Here is a 22,292-nt window from a genome sequence, read left to right as displayed (position 1 = left end):
TTTCAGTTAGTTTAGGTGATGACTTGCAATTTTTACTTGTCTCTTCAAAAACATCTGTTTTAGCACTTATTTCTATTATTTCTCATTTTCCATTTTTAATTATCCTCTTCTTTCTGCCATCTTTGGTCTTATGTTCTCCTCTTTCCTGTTTTTTTTAAGGTTAAAAATTAGGAGAAACAATTCTCAATTTTATTGGTATAAAGTTCTCTTTAGTACTGCTTTTGCTACATCCTCTAAGTTTAATTTCACTGTTTTCATTCTCATTTGTCTCAAAAAAGTTTTCTGATTCCTTTTTGATTTCTTCTTGAACCCAATAATTGTTCAATACTTTTTTAATTTTTCTGTATTGTGAGTTTTCCATTTTCACATTTCCCTTCTGTTATTAATGTCCAGTTTCATTCTACTGTGTTCAGGAAAGATACTTGCAATGATTTCAGTGTTCTTAAGGCTATACAAAAACTATAGTATTTAAATGAGAGACCTTTAGGTTTATAAAGTTGAAGGATTAAAATTTATAGCTAATAAACACATTAAAAGCCAACATCTCTTGCAAGCTACACTCTAAGGCAGACTGTCAAAACTGTCTGACACAATTTGAACTTGCCATAGCAAGGAAGTCTAACCTATTCCAGTATTCTTTCTTCTGTGAAACAAACTGTTATAGAGACTTAAACAGTGTTAAAAAAAAAGCCAACATCTCACTTTACACATATAAAAACAGTGAAAGCTAAAAACTTACCCCAAAACATAAATATTGGTAAGGTCTGTAATAGCAGTGTCCTATGTTCAGTGAAACTCTGATATTCATAAACAAGGCCTTCATGGATATATAAAAAATGTAAATAATTTTGTCAATTATGGAAAAAATGGAAACTATTTAATAATATCCTTAATGTAAGTCCACATTTTTTCTCATCCACTAAACAGATCATAATTCATAATAGGGATGGAAATATTTGTATTTTCTTCTCATTTGACAAAAGAAAAAAAAGAGTATGGCTCCAATTTGTGTGCTACTACCACATTAATCAAACATTTTTAAAGTAAATGAGAAACTTTTATAAGGAAAAGATCAGGATAGCTTGAGTAAGTGCCATTTATACTAAAATAAATACTAAAATATGTTTTTGGGAAAATAAACTACCATGATTATGTTAAGAAGGAAACCTAACTGTTTGCCCAAGTATCTGTTCAATTGGCTCATCCATTGGAAACAAATAGACGCTCATGTAAGGATGGGAGAGTGCTTCTTCTGCGGTCAGCTGGTCCGTGGGGCTAGACGTCAGAATTTGTTCCAGGAAATCCAGTGCTTCTTGACTAATTTCGGGAAGCAGCTGAGTTAAAGGTTTGTGTAACTCAGTCATGTCATTTCTAATGTAAACTGGCATTACACTGAGAAGCTCCTGACAGTCTTCCTCATGTACAACAGGAATAGATTCTAAAATCAGTTGCAACTGTTCAAGTTCATGTGCACCTGCAAAGAGGGTTTTACCAGTCAGCATTTCAACAAAGATGCAGCCTGCAGCCCACATGTCAATGGCTTTACTATTATTATTAGAAGAAAGTAAAAGGAGATCTGTACCATTTAGTAATGAATCCTTCAGAAAGATGACCCTTATGGGAATAATGAGGATCCATGATCTGTGCAAGGCCAAAGTCACCTGTCTTCAGTACCAAGTCTTCAGTATTAATAAAAAGATTAGCTGGTTTGAGGTCTCTGTGCCGTATGTTTGCAGAATGAATATACTTGAGCCCATGTAGCAGCTGGTACATGAAAAACCTGGCATGCTCTTCCGGTGAAGGGCCCTGCTCTAGTGTGTTGCCAAGTCTGTCTCCATGTACTCCTGAACAATGTTAACACTGTTCAGTTCAGTAAGAGAGTCCACATCACCTGTTAACTGGCTTCCACTGGGACCAAGAATTTAAACACTTTCACAATGTTATCACGGTCAAGTCTAACAATTTTGATTTCACAAACAGCATGTTTAACACTCTGGGGATCAGTAAGGACGATTTTCTTGGTGACTACTCTCTTATTATAGTCATTGTCTATAGCAGAAAAAAACCAAGGCATTGCCTTCACAACACAAGGATTTTTTTTAAGATTTATTTATTTTATTTATTTATTTTTTATTTTTTATTTTTTTGACAGGCAGAGTGGACAGTGAGAGAGAGAGAGACAGAGAGAAAGGTCTTCCTTTACCGTTGGTTCACCCTCAAATGGCCGCCACGGCTGGCACACTGATCCGAAGGCAGGAGCCAGGTGCTTCTCCTGGTCTCCCATGAGGGTGCAGGGCCCAAGCACTTGGCCCATCTTCCACTGCACTCCCGGGCCACAGCAGAGAGCTGGCCTGGAAGAGGGGCAACCGGGACAGAATCCGGCACCCCGACCAGGACTAGAACCCGGTGTGCCGGCGCCGCAAGGCAGAGATTAGCCTGTTGACCTGTGGCGCTGGCCTTATTTATTTTTTAAAGATAGAGAGAGAGGTAGAGCAAGAGCGAGAGCGAGAAAGTTTTCCATTCCTCTGGTTCACTCCCCAAATGACCAAACGGCCAGAGCTGAGCTGATCTGAAGCTGGGAGCTGGGAGCTTATTCCAGGTCTCTCATGCAGGTGCGGTGACCCAGGGAGTTGTGCCATCTTCTTCTGCTTTCCTAGGCCATAGCAGAGAGCTGGATTGGAAGAGGAGCAGCCGGGACTAGAACTGGCGCCCATATGGGATGCTGGCATTGCAGGCTTTAACCTGCTGTGCCACAGCGCCGGCCCCAACCCAGTGGTGTTAAGTTCACATACATAAAGCCCAGATCAAAATCATGAATGTTCATGAGACTTTCAAATTTGTCTGCCATTTTGAAACCCTTACTATTGCCTTTTCCTTTCAAATTGTAAAACCTGGGTGAACAAGGAAGAAAACTGGGTACAAAAGGAAAGAAAGATCTTTCAAAAACGGAAAAGAAAACTAATTATGTTTCCATAGCAATATGGTTTCTTTCTTTCTTTCTTTTTTTTTTTTTTTTTTTTTATTTGACAGGTAGATTTATAGACAATGAGAGAGAGAGACAGAGAGAAAGGTCTTTCTTCTGTTGGTTCAGCCCCCAAATGGCCGCTACGGCTGGCGTGCTGCGCCAATCCAAAGCCAGGAGCCAGGTGCTTCTTCTTGCTCTCCCATGCTGGTATATGGGCCCAAGCACTTGGGCCATTCTCCGCTGCCCTCCCGGGCCACAGCAGAGAGCTGGACTGGAAGAGGAGCAACCGGGACTAGAACCGGCGCCCATATGGGATTAACCAAGTGAGCCACGGCACCAGCCAAGATGGTTTCTTAATGTTCTTTGCATATGCCAACCAAGCCTGTTAAGTTCCCCTTAGATTTAAAGCTGAAAAAGCTCTGCCCATACTGAGAATTAAAACGATTGCAGTACGCATAGTTCAAGAAAGGGGCAGCACCTCTGCAGACATTAAAGAAAACATTCAAGAAACTTAAATGGAATGAAATGGCATAGTATGTGCTCAGATTTACTGTGCTAAATGATCTAACATTTAACAAAAATGTTGGTAAATATTCACACAACAGGCTTCTATGAACATTCTCCTCACAGTGCAGATATTGGACTGGCCCTGAGCAGCATCATTATAAGCTGCAGGTAAGCACTATTTCTGTTTTGCTTTTTTCCTTTGTTGCTATATATTTCAACAGGAAGCCCTGGTGGTTGTTGGTTTACAGAAGATTTCTTTTGTCAGTGATCAGGTGGCTCCAGCTCACCACAATCACAATCAAAGCCGCCACCGTCAAGTCTTATTCTGATACAGCGGGACTTCCCCAGCTCATTGAGGAAGTGTGGGGCTGTAGACAGCCCCCAGTGTTGGCAGCACCGGCATCTCAGAGGCACTCACTTTGCTACAGTTGACTGCTCTTTTCATAATGACAAATTTCAGGCACTGAGAGAGGCTCGCTGAAATGATAGGCCATATCAGTTTGTTAGAAAGCTTTAAGACTGTCACTGTAGTATCTTAATTGACTCATAGTCCCAGTGATATTTTCTAACACAGTAATGCATCCTATGGACAGATCCACAGACGGTAAAGCAGGGATTCCTTTGGCATTGATTTGACATGGTACTTTCATGAGCTCCATAATTTTAACTTTCTTGCATCTAGAGTACATATGTTATAAATATAATTCTCTTATGAAACTTAAAGTTTAGATTGTAGCATACTGTTTGACAGCTCAAGAAGTTGAACTCATTCCACTTAAATTATACTTAACACCTGCTTTTTCGAATACATAGGGCTGTTCTTCAGTAAGGACATTTTTAACTCAATAAAATTAAAAAAAGTTCACTTTAAGTATGGCTTTATCCTTTAAAAGAAATATCTGGACAATCCTTGTTCCTTCTTGCCTTTTATTCTGATTTCTAAACTTATGGAAACAGCTGTTGGGACTCTCTCTAATTGTCATGTTCTCCTCCTTGCCAAACTTCATGAACATTACTAATTTACATAGGGGCTACAGTCTCTCTTCATTCTCTATCATTCTGTTTTATTTGTTCTTTTTTTTTTTTTTATTGCCACAGCTTAAATGTTGTCTTTTCTAGGAGAATTTCTCTGAATTACTGAGCCACTGTAAGTTTTTTTTTTTCCTATGAGTATCCATAGCATCTTGAGATTGTTCTCCAAAATAACAAAATACAAACTAAATGAAATGTCTATTTATATGCCTATTTTCCCTTAAAGACTCAATAAAAAGTATAACACCTGATACAAAATAGATGCTCCTAATATTCTGTTCAAAACTGGATATATTCTACACATTTTGAAACTTACTGTACCAATTTTCACACTCAACATTCTATTTGTTAAGCTGTTAAAAGTTATAGGCTCTTATAAATTCAGTAAGTATTTTAAAAGCCAAGTTTTAGGTATAGGTGGTAGATTGAGCATTTACATCTACTTTTTCTCTTTCCTCAAACTCCACTAAAATAACTTTATAGAGTATTTTGTTTTATTTCTAGACAAATATTTTCAAGGTGAGAAAGACTGGGGGTCATGAACGGTGCAACAATATTTTGCAAGGTGAAAAGTCTGTAGACTAGAGGCAAATGAGAAACGTGAGCAAACATTAAACCCACCTGTCAGTGGCTATAGACAAGAAACAATATCATCAATGTCATAAAGTTTTAGCAAATTGCAACAAAAAGAACCTATGTGTTGTCGCTCCCCCTCTTCGTGGAGGAACGACACAGGACCCTGCGCTGTTCTTTCGTCTGCTCGGCCCTCCCTGGGTTTGCTGCTGGTTCTTCCCGGGTTGGCTACTATCCCTTCCACCTCCGTGGAAGGGCAGTTCCCCCTGGCCACATTCCCCACTTCCGCAGGGGAGCGGCACACGGCCGGCCGGCTCTCCTCAGGGGCTGCACAGGTGTTCCTTCAGATGTTCCCCTTAGATGTTCCTGGTGCATGCCGTCTCTCTCCTCCTTTATAGTCCTCCTCCACCAATCCTAACTCGGCTGCCCACACGCCGAGTACGCTGCTCTCCAATCAGGAGCAAGTCCTACAGTTTATTGGTTGAACTGGAGGCAGCTGTGTAAAGGCTGTTTTCTTCTCTCCCAGCGCCATATTGTGGGAGAGCAGATGCATAGAATAAGTCTTAATTCCAGTAACTCAGTCTAGTCCGGATTGCTCCCCACAATGTGTCAAGGATAAATTATGACAGAAGGTGCAGGGATAGAGCACAGATTGACCAAACTAAGAACCCAGATTAGTTCTCTGAATATTTCCTTTTTAAAATATTTTAAAATTCTTTTAAAAAATTTAAAGGTAATTAAGTTTTTTAGTGGCAATATTTGTAGGTCTTTAAATGTATTAGGTCAGAATTTTTATTTCTTTTGAAATTTTGTTTGTATTAATCTCAATTTACCCCAATTATTGTTTCTGTTTTTACAAATTTTCATTTCCCCAATTCCAACTTTGTTATACTAGCAATGATGTCCTTATGTTCTTTCTTTGAATTACAGCCAAAGTCAAGAAACTGAACAGGCTTGAAGAAGCACTAGGCTTACCTAGCTTTCAGAAATCAAGAGAACATTTCCAGGGTACACCAAGGAGGGTGAGGACTAGAATAAAGCTAATTGTGTGCCCACTTTCAATGTAAAATTTAAGGGTCTACCAATCAACTCAGTACCCCCAAATTAATCATATTGCAACATAATACTTTTAGAAATAAAAGAATAAATCTATAATGAACAAAATAATTTAAAAAATAGACAAAATCATATTAATAATGTTTCCTTTTGGCCTGAAGGCATAGGAGAGCAATTCTTTGGAAGTCAAGCAAAAATACAATGTAATGAAAAACAGGAACAAAAAATAAACAACCAATGGTATCCATCCTGGAGTCCCAATTCTCTCATGATCAGGAAAATATAAATAAAAATCACAATGAAATGTCAACTTACACCTGGTAGAGTACCGGCTATGAGGAAGGTGGACAATAACAGGTGTTGGCAAGATTGTGGAGAAGAGAGAACACTTGTACAATCTTGGCAGAAATGGGAATTGGTACAGCAATTGTGAAAAACAGTATAGTGATTCCTCAAAAATTGAAAATAGAACTACATTTTGATTCAACAATGCCAATTATGGGTATACATCTAAAGGAAATGTAATCAGTCCCAAAAATTATCTGCAATTTCATGTTACTTCAAAATTATTCATAGTAGGCAAAATATAGAAAAACAGAATGCCAATGAATAAAGACAAGTGGTCAAAGTCATTACCAATCTGTCTTAAAAATGAAGAAAACCTTGCAATTTGTGACAACATGGAAGATACTTGCTATTTGAAAAAGTCACATTCTGAAAAGCAAATATTGCATCATCTAACTTATATATTGAATCTAAAAATGTCAAGTTCATAGAAACTGAAAGAACAATTGTTACTAGGTAATGGGGAACTTAGGCTATGGGCAAGCAGTCAAGATGTACAAAGTCTTAACAAACATAAATCAGTTTTGTAATTTAATGGACAACAAGGTGACTATAGTTAGCATCATGTAATTGTATGTTTAAATTTTGCTAAGATGGTAGATCTCAAATGTTCTCAATGCACACAGGCATAAAAATGCTAAGTATGTAAGGTGAGGTATATGTTAGTTTGGCTGTGATGAATATTTCATAGTATATACATATGTCAAATAATGAAGTAGTAAAACTTAAGTATATTTAATTTTTGACTGTCAAATATCCCATATGTTTAGGTTCTGTAAACAAAAACCAGTTCTAAACATTGTCCATAACTTCTGCTTTAAATACTCCCCACAGACATTAGAATCTTGGAGAAAGTTTCTCCTTTTTTTTTTTTTTAATGTTTCTTTACATATTTGAAAGGCAAAGTAACAGAGAGGTAGATACACACAAACAGTGCAAGAGAGCTGAGAGTAAGAGAGGGAATCTACCATCCACTACCTCACTCCTCAAATATACACAATAGCTAAGAAATGTACAATTTCAACCATTTAACTGGAATAGATATCAAATGGAAATCTTGAAGAAAAAGATTTTTCCAGCTCTCTGCTATGGCCTGGGAAAGCAGTAGAAGATGAGCCAAGTCCTTGCGTCCCTGCACCCATGTGGGAGACCTGGAAGAAACTCCTGATCCTGGCTTCAGATCAGTGCAGCTCCAGACATTGTGGCCAATTGGGGAGTGAACCAGCAGATGGAAGAACTCTCTCTTCTCTCTCTCTCTCCCTCTCTCTCTCTCTTTCTTTCTCTTTCTCTTTCTCTTTCTCTTTCTCTTTCTCTTTGCCTCTATCTCTCCTCTCTCTGTGTAATTCTTTCAAGCAAGTAAATAAATCTTAAAAAAAAAAAAAATTCTCTTTTTCTTTGATGAAAGCCTTCTAATACCTGCATATTCATGGTAAGAATATTTTGTAGGTAGTTTATAGGAATGGGTGTCTTAGTTCCTTAGGATAATAGTGAAATGATATCTTTGTAAGATAATGGCCAACACACATTTCACAGTCTCCATGCATTAGTGTTTGCTTGTCCTTTATCTTAGTGTAGTCACATAACTGATATCACTAGTTTAAAGATATGCTCCTAGTTAGTAGGAACATTTTTTAAAAGGGGAGTCTGTTCAGCAGACTAACATTTGCTATTGGAAGCACTAATGAAAATTTTGTTGCTATCATAATGCAACATGTCTAAATTACCCTTCTAACATACTTTACTACCTGATTTTTGTTATTTTTTAAGAAGGAGTGAAATAAAACCATTTTAAGTGCTTTTATTGGTTAAAATATTTTCACCTGAATTGTCTACTACCTTGACTTTTGATTGTTTATATTCTTTCATTTCTGGTTGTTTATATTGGGTTCTTTTTGTATGAAGTAGGAAAATTTGTACAATATTTGCACAGTTCTAGAAATGTAAAAGCTCAAGTACTTTTATTGCTTTCTTTTCAATGATTAGACATATTTGTTCTATAAAATTTTACTTATGAGAAATAAAACATGATCCATATTTATTTAAAACTAATAGTTATTTGCTCATCAGTAATTTCATCTAGCTTTTCTGCACTGTAAATTCTATGATTTCATTACAGGGTCTAATGGATTTAGGGATGTTTCTTTTTTTCTTTGTGATTTCTTTTTTCAGTTTTAATTGAGATTTAATTGACAATTTGGGATATCCAGTATGATGTTTTGATATATGTTGTAAAATGATTACCACAAGCACAACCAAGCTAATTAATACATGTAATGATTCAGTTACCTTTTGTGTGTGACTGTGTGTATGCAGTGAGAATACCCAAGATTTACTCTCAGCAGGGTTCAAATATATAGTACATCATTATCTATGATCACAGCGCTGTACTTTAGATTTTATGATTCTTTTCCTCAGCTAAGTGACAGAGTAGCAAGTAAGACTAATATTTATTGGCTATATGTTCTGAAAACATACAGTTCAACTCATTTAGTTTTCCAAAAATACTATATAAAAATTTTCATTTTTAAAATTATCACATCCAGACAAGTAAAATAATTTGCTCAAAGTCACACATTTAGCATCAAGATGATTTTCTTCCAAGCCCATGCAATGCTGAAGACACCATTTTTATACTAAGAATATGATAGTAATAAGATAAAAATTACTATTTAATATAGAAAGCCCTGTGTCAAGCACTATTTTTATTGCATTTGGTGTTGCATATTCTTTAGTTTCTTTTAGTTTACCCACTTTACTCCTAGGTAAACTGAACTATAGAGATCTTTAGTATTGCCTATGTCTACAACAAAGTAATGTAGTCAGGACTGGACTATCATACTTTTTAATTGCAGAGTTAGAACTGGAACACCTTGCCAATGTTCTATTGCACACTTATTTGTGCATTTGGATGGGGTTCTTCTTTTCTTTATTTCTTTCTCTTTTCTTTCGCTTTCTCACCCTGTGTCATGAAGCCATAGTAACCTCTAAAAAATACTCTATTGTTTGATATGTCACTGGACTATGTAATTGTTGACAAGAACTTTATATTTAAAGATGCAGAGCAGGACCAATATATGGCTTCAAGAAGGGAAAAACAACCTTTTATAATTCTTAGTGTAAGTTGTTAATATGAAATACATTGTTTTAAGAGATAATCCAATCTAAAATATCAACAAAATAAATATCCATGTTTCAATGTCTACGAACTATAAGCATGCATAGAATCAATCAGGTAACTTCAAATTGTGATTCATCCTTGTTTGAAGTATAAGTGAAGAAGGCAACTTGTATATTAAAACTATTGACTGCCTCTCAACATCTACTGCACTTCAGAAAAATTGACATCTATTTTATAACTGATATTTGAATAGCTGAAATAATTCTTTAAACACCTTTAACTGAATGTGCCATTTTAATATAGCAGACTGAATAATAATCATGAGGAGGTGCTGTTGGGAAAAACAGAAAATTGTCATTACCTTTATAACTCTGCCATCCAAGTAGCTCAAATAAGCCACCTCCCTTGAGGATGATACAAACCAACTAAACATGCACATATAAATCTGGTGCAGAGAACAAATGCTTCTAGAAAAGAAATATTGATTGTTTTGCACAAGCAGAAACAAAGAAACTTGTTTTTCCATGGACTTACCACTTTACTCTTAATATAAAATTAGAATATTCTGAATGGTACAAGAACTGTTATTGATATATTTTCCCTTGAGAATTTATCCTTAACAAAGTGGCATATTTGAACTATGCTTTTATTACTCCTTGGCTTAAATCATGTTTAACAATAAAGTCTACAGCTGGAAACGATTAAAAACAAAAAGAAACTGAGGAAATAAAATACAACCAAGCAAAATAAAGAATCTTAATCAATTAGTAACTGGAATGCACAAAAATAAAGAAATAAATGTAAGAATACTGAAACTATGCATCAGAAAATATATTATGGGATGGGCATTTTGAAACAGTCAGTTAAGCCACCTCTTGGGATGTCTGCATCCTTTAGAGATGCTGGTTCAAGGATCATCTACTTTCCTTCTGACCCAGCTTCCTGTTAATATGCATAAGAGATGACTCAAGTACTTGTTTACCTGCCATCCAAGTGGCAGACCAGGATAGATATACTGGCTCCCAGCTTCAGCTTGGCTTAGCCCTAACTGTTGTGGGCATTTGGGGAGTGAATAATCTGAGGAATATCTCTCTCTCTTCCACTCTTTCTCACTCTCACTCTGTCTCTGAAATAAATGGACACAACTTTTCAAAAATCAGAAGATGTATCATGATGACACCAAGAAGACTTTTGGTTGTCAATGCAACACCAAAATATTTGCTTTTCCTGAGTATATATTTCACAGTGCCATAAACTACATTTTTTGCCACTCATGGCAAACGGCATAAATATATGAGATGAAAAACTGAAATAAAAGGAGAGTATATCACCACAAAAGAAAAAAAAAATCTTAGTTTTGTTTTTAACCATGGAAATGTACCTTGCTAATTAAGAGAAAATGAGTTCATGGCAGTGTGTTTAATATTTACATTATTGTATTCAATTAAAGGGAAAGAAATTCTGCTTGTAGTGATAAATCAAATAATTAGTAAACTAACTGAAGTTCCATTTTAAAAAAAGATTTGGTTATTTGCTATTTGAAAGGCAGAGTTACAGAGAGGCAGAGGCAGAGAGAGAGAGAGAGAGAGATCTTCCGTCCACTGGTTCACTTCCCAAATGGCCGCAACGGACAATCTGAAGCCAGGAGTCAACAGGTACAGGGGCCCAAGGACATGGGTCATCTTCTACTGCTTTCCCAGACCATAGCAGAGAGCTGGATCAGAAGCAGAGCATGAACCGGCGGCCATGTGGGATGCTGGCACTGCAGGCAGCAGCTTTACCCATTATGCCACAGTGCCCAACCCTGAAATTCAATTTTTATCCCTAGTTTTCTTTGATTAGTGAAGATTTATGGACGAAATTGAACAATTTATATTAAAATATAATATTTTGACTTCTACTGATTTCAATTTTATGTAAACCTGAATTACTCCTGGGAACAGACTATGTTGCCTCATTTGGCCTAATAGGGAAGATTTGATAGCCTGAGGTAGTCTTTTATTTTACCTTGATTTATTTATTTTAATTTTTAATTTTATTTTCTCAACTTGCTTGGATTATTTATTTATTAATACGAAGAAAACATTTCATGAAGTTCATAGATACAATTATAAGAATATGATGATAATCCTCCCTCTTCCTTTCCTTCTTTCCAGCTTGCTTTATTTAATTTTTGTGATAACATTTTAATTTACTTTACAGCTGCAGGTGTAATGTTCCACTACATAAACAGTTTAGCAAATACAAAGTATAAAGACCACTGTTCAGCAGGGATATAGAGAAGATCTATTTGAAAGATAAAAAGAAAGAGTGTAAGTCTGGAACTCAGCTCCAGGAAAACCAGATTCAGTGTCAGGCCAAAGAATAACTTGGAGCTGTTTATGGATTTATGTTCCTTTTTACTCACAGTGGTGGTGAGGATATGCAGAAAATAACCACTGGCCAGAGGTGGCCAGTGGGCTACAAAGGGAATCCATCTTTGTGTTTAAGGTGGCCAGCAAATGCAGAGACATCTATGCATCTGCAAGCATTCACATCTAGTCATGCCTCCCAATCTCTTATGGCCTACGGGCCATAGTGGCAAATAGCGGTTACATAATATGCAAAGGTAGGTCGGTTACATAACAGATCTAAGGCAGTTCTGGGTCTGTCAGTTACCATGATATTGGTCGATATAGAAGCATTGAGATATGGGAGCATACAGATATGTAAGAGAGAAGTGAGGGAACCTGATAAGCTTCACTTCCCAGAAAGAGAGGGAGAGAGAGAGAGAGATTGGTTGATTATAGTGTCTAGTTAACTCCGCAGATGCCTGGAACACCAAGAGTTGGGTCAAGCCAAAGCTGGGAGCCTAGACCTCCAGCCAGGCCTTTCACATGAAGGGCAGGGCCCCATATACTTGAGCCATCATCTGTTGTCTCCTAGCAAGCACGTTAGCAGGAGGCTGAGTTGGAATTGGAGAAGCTGTGCTTGAAACCACTCACTCTGCTGTGGGTTACAGGTGTCCCAAGTGGTGACGTAGCCTGCACCGTCCTGGTCTTTGGTTGCAAATATCAAATTGATATGGTAGGAACCGTGTAAAGCATCAACAGTTTTATTGAAATTTTTAAGTCAGCAAGAAACATTAAGTTAGAAAGTTAAGTGTAAACTTATTTTAATGAGTAAGTATATACAATGAATATATATTAGGAACTTCGTGTGTGTATATATACACATACCTATGTGTATGTAAAGCTATAATTTTATTGTTTTCATTGGTGTGAATTCCCATTGCATTATGATATGAAATACAGCATCTAATATGTAAGGACAGCATTATGCTTTATTTAAACTATTTAACTGTGGTACTGTTTCACAATTTAAGGTTTCTTTTTTTTTTGCCTACTATATATAGAACACCATCTTAATAATACTAAATAACTATTGGCTCTTTTCATATTGAAACTATTTTAATATTATTATAGAATAAAGTGGAGGGGCCGGCGCTGTGGCACAGTGGGTTAACGCCCTGGCCTGAAGCACCGATATCCCATATGGGCACCGGTTCTAGTCCCGGCTACTCCTTTTCCCATCCAGCTCTCTGCTACGGCCTGGGATAGCAGTAGAAGATGGCCCAAGTCCTTAGGCCCCTGCACCCATGTGGTAGACTCAGAAGAAGCTCCTGGCTCCTGGCTTTAGATTGGTGCAGCTCTGGCCATTGTGGCCATCTGGGGAGTGAACCAGCAGATGGAAGACCTCTCTGTCTCTACCTCTCTCTGTAATTCTGTCTTTCAAATAAATAAAATAAATCTTAAAAAAAAAAAGAATAAAGGTGGAATGTATTAAAACTTTACTAAGTTATTCACTAACAAATTAACAAAAAGCAAGTGGAATATTAATATATAGGAGATTATTAGACCATGGGCAATTGACCTAGTAATTAAGAGGTTGATATCTCATATGTGAGTGCCTGGGTTTTCTATCAACTCCAGTTTCCTCATAATGCAGTTTCTGGGAAGTAGCAAATGATGGCGCAGGTAACTGGGTCCCTTTCACACCTGTGTGGGGAATCTGGCTCGAGTTACCAACTGTCAGTTTGCACTAGCTCAGCCTTTGTTGTTTCTGACATTTAGGGAGTGAACCAGTGTGTCAGAAATTTCAGTCTGTGAAATTTCTCCCTGCCTCTGTGTGTGTGTGTGTGTCTATGTCTATGCCTCTAAAGTTAAACACACACACACACACACACACACACGTATCATATAGCAAAACTACTTCGCGCATGTGATTAAGCTAAGGATCTTTCTTTTTTTCTTTTCTTTTCTTTTTTTTTTTTTTTGACAGGCAGAGTGGACAGTGAGAGAGAGAGAGAGAGAGAGAGAGAGAAAGGTCTTCCTTTACCATTGGTTCGCCCTCAAATGGCCGCCACGGCCGGCGCGCTGTGCCGATCCGAAGCCAGGAGCCAGGTGCTTCTCCTGGTCTCCATGGGGTGCAGGGCCCAAGCACTTGGGCCATCCTCCACTGCACTCCCGGGCCACAGCAGAGAGCTGGCCTGGAAGAGCGGCAACCGGGACAGAATCCGGCACCCTGACCAGGACTAGAACCCGGTGTGCCGGCACTGCAGGCGGAGGATTAGCCTAGTGAGCTGCGCGCCATAAGCTAAGGATCTTGATATGGGTGATTATTCTGGATAATTTGAACAGGCCCTAAATTTAATTACAAGTGTCCTTGTGTGAGTGAAGTAGTTGGAGGTTTGGCAGCAGAAGGTGGCAATGTGAAGACCGAAGTCAGATGTTCCATTGCTAACTTGGAAGGGACAAAAAGCCAAGGAATACAGGGAGCACAACTCTGGAAACCTGAAAATGCAAGGAAACAGATTTTCCCTTAGAGCCCCCGCTCTCTCTTATACCACAAGAGGAAACGTGGGGCTTCTGACACATTGATTTCGCCTCCAGAAACTTGTTTTGGAGCTCCAAAACTGTAAGAGAATGAATTTGTATTGTCATTCACTATTTATGGCAACTCCTGATAACAGCGATAGGAAACATATATGCACGCTACATACGGGTGCCCATTAAAGCTGTCACAAGGCTTCTGTGCAGATGCCCTGGCTTGGACATCTGCTTAAACTTCTTGATAGCTTTGAAAGCTTTGCTTAAATGTCAGTGAGGACTTCTTTCCTCCTATTAAAATTAAAATTAAAATTGCAGATCATTCCATTTTTATGCAATCCCTTTAGCCTCTTGTTAAATCTTTGCAAACTATAGAACGTTTTCTATTATAGTAGGTAATATATTATAGTTTTTACTTAACTCTTCTATTAGAACAAAAAATCTCATGAAAGTTATTGGACAGCCTAAGCTCCTAGTATTGTTTCTGCCATGAATGCAAATTTGAAGACTAAATTAACATTAAAAATCTGAGTTAAAAACAGCAGTATTGAGGCCAGCACATCAGCATAACGGTTTGAGTCCTGGCTGCTCCACTTCCAGTCTTGCTTCCTGCTAACATGCCCGGGAATGCAGCAAAAGATGGTGCACGCATCCGGCCCCTGTCACCATGAGAGTGACCAGAATGGAGTTCTTGGTTCCTGGCTTTGCCTAGCCCAGATCTGTGTTTTGCAGCCATTATGAATGATTAATTTCCTGGAAAAAAAAATAACTGAATACTATTTAATACATTTTTGTGTGTATTTTGTTTTCACCTTCATCCTGTGGGGAGACGGTGGGGGAAGAAAAGGTTTGAGAATCTGAACCTAAGAGAATTGAAGGGAATATTGGTCAGGGAATGGATATCAAGAAACTTCTCTATGTGAGATACTTTTTCTTAAATGATTTTACTTAATGAAAGCATTCTTTAAACTGCCATCATCCTTTCTCCCTCTCACTTTCTATCTATAACTGAATGTTCGGAAAAAAATGAAAATTTTGTCATATTTCTCCAAATTTGAAGCTATCGTGGATAACAAAAAGAGACAGTTAAGTTCCAATTACTTTAATCATTGTTCTAAATATTTAGCCTAGTTTTTAATAAAGAACTTAATTACTACATGCATTTTATTTAGAATTGCATTGAGATATTTAAAGATTCTATAGTTTTTTGGCTACCAGATGTATAAAACTAAATGACATTGTATAGTTAACATAAAAGATAATTTCCATGAGAATATTTCTGAGGGCTTTATTAAGTTTTTAAATCCCTCTAAAATTATACTACACCTCAAACCTCGTATGTTGCTGAATTTTATAATAGTATTTAAGCTCTGATGCAAAGCCAATAAAAATGAGCAGTGCTTGTGATGAGTTTATAATCTTCTTAAAAATTACTTGAATAATGAATAAAAATCTAAAATTAACCTCTCCTTATTTCCCAGCAGTAAGTTTGGTAATGTACACAGAAACTGAATCAAGCATTACTATACGTATGAAACTGATATTTCACAATCTAAATCTAAAGCGCTTTATCTCACACTACTAGAATTTTGCAATTTTAAAAATGTGTGCTGTATAACTGATATACGAGTGTGTTGCTGGCCTTGCAAAATGTCAGGAGGTGAAAAAACTTTTATGTTTTCACATCAAAGCAATTGGGGTGGCCTTCTTGTTGATCAATCCCAGTGAATTTTTTTTATTTTTTTTATTTTTTGACAGGCAGAGTGGACAGTGAGAGAGAGAGACAGAAAGGTCTTCCTTTGCCGTTGGTTCACCCTTTAATGGCCGCCACGGCCGGCGCGCTGCCACCGGCGCACCGCGCTGATCCGATGGCAGGAGCCAGGAGCCAGGTGCTTCTCCTGGTCTCCCATGCAGGTGCAGGGCCCAAGCACCTGGGCCATCTTCCACTGCACTCCCTGGCCACAGCAGAGGGCTGGCCTGGAAGAGGGGCAACCGGGACAGAATCCGGCGCCCCAACCGGGACTAGAACCCGGTGTGCCGGCGTCGCTAGGCAGAGGATTAGCCTAGTGAGCCGCGGCACCGACCTAATCCCAGTGAATTTTGATGAAAGCACAGCAGTGACAGCTCTACCAGCAGCAATTGTAGCAAAGGAGGCTCTAAATTCCCTTTTTTACAAACAAATTCAATACAATACAAACCTTGTTTCCATCTCTTAAAAATGAGAGGACACTTGATATAATTATGTCTAAAAAAAGCAATGTTAGCCATGTTAATTCAATGTCTGAAACAGTGATTTAGAAAATAAGAAATCTAAGCAGCTCTCTGAACTAAAACTGTGCTATTAAAACATAATTTTTTTTGAAACGACAATGTGTTTCTTAAATAATTTGCTTTATAATTGTTACTTTCCAAGTATTGCTTTAAACAGTTTTCAGGGTTGTTTTCAATGATATCTCCTTATTTTTTTAATATCTCTTTTTACTCATATCAGCTTACTACTTAAAACTCCGTAGAACATAACTGAAAAGTTTAATTTCATTTAGTCTAGAAAAAAGTTTCTTGTATCTGAAGCTAAGTATAAATAATCTGTTTTGTGATATAACATATTTCAAAGAAAAAATAATAAGCTAAAATCCAAGAGCATGGTGCTATATTTTATTTATTTTATTTTTACTTATTTTTTAAAAGATTTATTTATTTATTTGAAAGGCAGAGTTATAGAGAGGCAAGGGTAGAGAGAGAAAGAGAGGTCTTCCATCCAATGGTTCACTCCCCAGATGGCCACAACAGCTGGAGCTGTGCAGATCTGAAGCCAGGAGCCAAGAGCTTCTTCCTCTGGGTCTCCCACGTAGGTGCAGGGGCGCAAGGACCTGAGCCATCTTCTACTACTCTCCCAGGCTATAGCAGAGAGCTGGATCAGAAGTGGAGCAGCTGGGACTGGAACCAGTGCCCACATGGGATGCCAGCACTGCAGGCGGCAGCCTTACCTGCTATGCCACAGCACTGGCCCTTTTTTTTTTTTTCATTTGACAGATAGAACTAGACAGTGCGAGAGAGAAAGACAGAAAGAAAGGTCTTCCTTCCATTGGTTCACCCCCCAAATGGCTGCTATGGCAGGAGCTACACCCATCTGAAGCCAGGATCCAGGTGCTTCTTCCTAGTCTCCCACGTGGATGCAAGTGCCCAAGCACTTGGGCCATCCTCCACTGCCCTTCCGGGCCACAACAGAGAGCTGAACTGGAAGAGGAGCAAACGGGTCTAGAACCCAGTGCCCATATGGGATGCTGGCGCCACAGGTGGAGGATTAGCCAAGTGAGCCATGGCTCCGGCCCCCGGTATTTTTGATACAATATATGGAGTGATCTTTAGAAAGCATACCCTACATTACTAGGTATCTGAGTGTTGTATTTTTGATACAATATAGTGTGATATTTAGAAAGCATATCCTATATTACTAGCTATGAAAAATATTTAATTTGCTGCTAACTATTAGTTATTTGATTGTAAATGTTGAATGGCTGTGCTCTACAAAGACATAGTAAAGCCTATTTGGTCTCTTGATATTAATCATGGCCACATTTAATTCATGTTTTAAGAAATTGAAATAACCCATGTAAGTGGAAAACACATTTTAAATCCAAATATCTGCTAATGAAACTGAAAATACCTTTAAAAATTGTCAGATCATTTTATCTTATTTTCCTTTAAATTTAAATTTTTTTCACAAGTAGATTTTGGAGAACATTGGGAAATAAAAATTAATATCTTTTTTTGAAAAAAGTATGATACATTGAAGTGAATTAAAGACTATTTGGACATAATTTTAAAGTTTATATAGATTTTTAAAAGATCTATTAAAAGATTTACACATATTTCTAATAGATTTTAAAAAATAATCTTTGAAAGTATTATATCTGAAATTTTTTTATCTTATATGTTGAGAGTAAGGTGTAGGAACAAATAGTGCATACCATAGTCCCTCCTTGTCTGCAGTATATGGGCTGCAAGTTGGTTCTTGAAACCATGAATAGTACTGAACCATAAATATTCTATGATTTTTCTATACATATGCACTTATGGTTTAATTTATAAATTAGGAATAGTAAGAAATTCACAAAAATAATTTAGAGTATATTGTCAAATAGTTTTCACAATATACTGTAACAAAAGTTATGTGAATCTGATCTCTGTTTCAAAATATCTCATTGTACTATATTCTTCCTTTCTTGTGACAATGTGATGATCAATGCCTACGATATGAGATGAAGTGAGGTAAATGATGTAGGCATTATAGCACTGTATTGGGCTGCTATTTAAGTGTTAATTGAACACGAAAGTGCTGCAATACCAATAGTCGATAACAAAGATAATTACTAAGTGACTAATGGGCAGGCAACTTGTATAGCTTGTATATCCTGGGCAACAGCATGATTCATGTCCAGGTTTGACAGGGTAGAACAGCATGAAATTTTATCACACCATTAAATGGTGTGCAATTTAAAGCCATTTATTGTTTGTTTCAGGAGTTTTCCGCTTAATGTTTTTGGACCACAATTAACCACAGGTAATTGAAATGAAGGAAAATGAAACTATAGATAAGGAGGAAATGCTGTATTATAATTGTGGGTAAATTTTGGCACATTAAGAAAAGTGATGTAACTGAGATAAAAATGTAAGTTGGTACTTTTTGATCTCATCAGTTCTTCACTATTAACAAAGGGACTTAACCACCTCTCAGGCCTGATAGTAGAGTGTTCATCCTGTACTTTAATCCTAAATCCAATTATAAAATTTTCTTTTTTGTGAGAATTTGTAGAATGTTATGATTTTTGCAATCATATAAATAAAAATGTCAGCTCTATCTCTGACCAACAGTGAGATATTAAGCATCCTACTTAACCTTTTTAAGCCTTTTTTTTCTGCCTATAAAGTCGAGATGACAGTGGTTTTCTGTAATACTCTTAACCATATAAAATGAGATAATGTTTAAGAATCATTTGACACAATGTTTAGGGCATGATAAGTTCTCAATACATTTTAATAATTATTACTCTTGCATTCTTATAAAATTTGAATCTTAACCAACAATATGAAAAGAAAATGTCTCTGGTGATATAGATCATTGTTATGCAAACTTCCATTTTCTATAGATGACTCCAGGAGATAAAGTCAACATCTTCCCTAATTTAAATTCCAACTAAAACCTTGAATTACTTACTTAGTCCTTTGGTCTTAGTGATTGTTGTTAAAAACACAAATCTTTGGCATGGGCAACCAGCATAAGAGTTAATGTGCTGCTTGGGAGGCCCAAACCCTTTTTGATTGTATGTTGGTTCCAGTCCTGGCTATGCTCTTGATTTCACATTCCTGGTAATGGGCACCCTGGGTGGCAGCAAGAGTTGGCTCAGGTAGTTGGTCCCTGCCACTTCCTATGGGAAACCTGAACTGAATTCCCAGCTCTGGCTGTGATGAGTATTGGAGGATTGAAGAAATGCATAGGAGTTCTCTCTTTCTCTCCCTCCTTCTCTCTCTCTCTCTTTGTCTTTTTCTCTACCTTTCAAAATAATTAAATGGATGTATAATTATGTGCCTTTCAAAGTGATGAAATAAGCCATTATCAGATGTCAACACTTTTGCTCCGATAGGATTATCTGATGAATTTCCATAGCCAAACTGAGAGTGAGAGAGATACAAGTGCAAGTGGGTTTAGTGAAGGGTAGGATGAAGAAGATCTTGTAGTGACAGGAAGAGTTCAATAGGTTGATTCTCAGTACAGAACTACAAATAACAATCTGTATTTCCTTGAGGGTTGTTGTATTCCATGTCCCAAAGAGAGACAAAAAGTACCATGTAGCAGGTTTTCCAGGAAGCCAAATTCACTCAGCATATTATAAACTTATTTCCTCACCGCTTTATGAAATTAAAATTTCATGTCTTATTTGAAATTATAGTGGATAGTTTCATTGTAAAATTTAGTACTCATTTAATCATACATTATTGCATACATAGGAGAGATGACCAGTGAGACTGTTCCAACTTTCAAATACTTGATATAAAGAAGAGGAAGTATAAGATGCTGATCCAGTAATGCTTTCCAGATAACTTAGTAGAAACAATCATTCACTCAACAAATAAGCATTTGTTCATTCACTCACTTTAAAAAAATAGACACTGTTAGGTATTGGAAATAGAACAGAAAATGAGATAAAATCCCTACCTGCATTGCACTTATTTTATCATGGAAAAAGGCAGCAAAGCAAGCAAATATTACCATTATAGGCACTAATAATTGCTAAGAGATTTAAAATAGGGAAATGAGTGATAGGGCAGCCCATTATATGTAAGAATCAGTCAGTGCCTCAGTAAGCACCATAAGCTTAGATTGTGAACTTAGATCTGAATGATCTAAAAGAAACAGCCGTGTATCTCTGAGGGATTAAGTTTTAATATTTGATGGGTTGTTGGGGTGGTAAGAAAGAAAACAGAGACTTCGGGGCAAGATGGCGGAATAGGAAGGGAGCACACTGATAGTCCGGGGAGAGATAGTTTAATAAAAGTGGAGATACTGCAGGTTCAAGGAAGAGTAGGGGAGGAAACAGCAGAAGAAACTCTTCCAGAACGCGTGATTCACAGTGGACCTGTGTGGAGAGCGTGGGAGCCCACAGTTCGGGACACCAGCGGCAGACTCAACACACCAGCGCTGGAACGCAAGGTGAGCCGAACCTCAAATAGCCCGAGACACCGGCAGGCAAGCAGAGAGAGGAGACTAGAGGGAACGACCCCCGGGGGGGGGGGAATTCACCAGGCTAACTGGAAGAGAGAGAGAGAGAGAAAAAAAAAAAAAGGTGACTGGTACGGACACGGGTTTCTCTCTCTCTGCTCACCTCTCAAGGGCGAGCAAGACAAAGAGCAGGCGCCATCTTGGACATACGTCATAAGCAGAGCGACCTCAGGTCTGCACCGGCCCTGAGCCTAGCAGAAAACCCTGACTCTGGGCGGGGCGAATTAACAGGAGATTAGGACCTAGTAAATTTGTGGTGCTACTGAACTGAGACTGTGAAAAAAGAGACGGTGGGGGAGAGAACTCACGGAATTCACCTGAGTACTCTCCAGAGACGCTACAATTCCGTAACTTTGGCAACCCAGTGGGAGACTGAAGGAGAATTTGAGCCCACTCTGAGGGCAGAACAGATTCCCTGTGTGGTCCTTGGGAAAGAGCTTCCGATCTCTGGCTCCTGTGGGTATATCATTTGCCTGCTAACTACCTCCAACTTCGTTCAGCTGTGCGGAATTACTTCCCTTTTGAATCAAAAAAAGAAAGAGAGAGAAAGAGAGATTTACCACTCCTAACCTGGGAGTGTCACCTTTGGCACACCAAACAGAGCTCTCAGGCCACACCCATCTCAAGCCCTAAGGCTCCATCAAAAACAGATAGTCCACTTAATCTAGAGTCATAGTATAACAAGAAAAAGCACCACAGTGAAGAAACCAAATATCTCCAATATGCCAAATAACAAATGCAAAAACCGAGGTAATAAAAACAAGGAAGTCACCATGACGCCCTCAAATGAAAAAGACACCCCAATTCAAGATTATGAAGATGATGACATAGAAGAAATGCAAGAAGCAGATCTCAAAAAATTGATAAGAACATTAAGAAGTTCTCAAAAACAAATTCTTGAACTACATAAAGCCTTAATGGACAAGATAGAAAATCTCTCTCGTGAAAATGAAATATTAAGGAGGAATCAAAATGAAACGAAACAATTAGTACAACAGGAAACTGTGATAGTGACTGAAGTGAAGAATTCAATAGATCAAATGAAAA

At 37.7% G+C, this 22,292-nt stretch overlaps 1 protein-coding gene, 1 non-coding gene and 1 pseudogene across 9 annotated transcripts in view; 2 read left to right on the top strand and 1 right to left on the bottom strand.

Annotated features, from left to right (window-relative positions):
• The window catches only part of MGAT4C (MGAT4 family member C), a 777,011-nt gene that overhangs the window by 397,339 nt on the left and 357,380 nt on the right, over positions 1-22,292 (top strand). The window lies entirely within an intron of this gene.
• LOC127491227 (small nucleolar RNA SNORA28) lies at positions 552-677 on the top strand. Its single transcript, XR_007919817.1, has one exon. It is a non-coding gene; the product is annotated as a small nucleolar RNA SNORA28 (small nucleolar RNA).
• LOC138844229 (mitogen-activated protein kinase 6-like) lies at positions 839-3,008 on the bottom strand (annotated as a pseudogene).

This window comes from Oryctolagus cuniculus, chromosome 11, assembly GCF_964237555.1.
Source record: "Oryctolagus cuniculus chromosome 11, mOryCun1.1, whole genome shotgun sequence".
In the NCBI taxonomy this organism is placed as follows: domain Eukaryota; kingdom Metazoa; phylum Chordata; class Mammalia; order Lagomorpha; family Leporidae; genus Oryctolagus; species Oryctolagus cuniculus.
The sequence above is the reverse complement of the archived record's forward strand: the minus strand, read 5'-3'. Positions and strand labels throughout refer to the sequence as shown.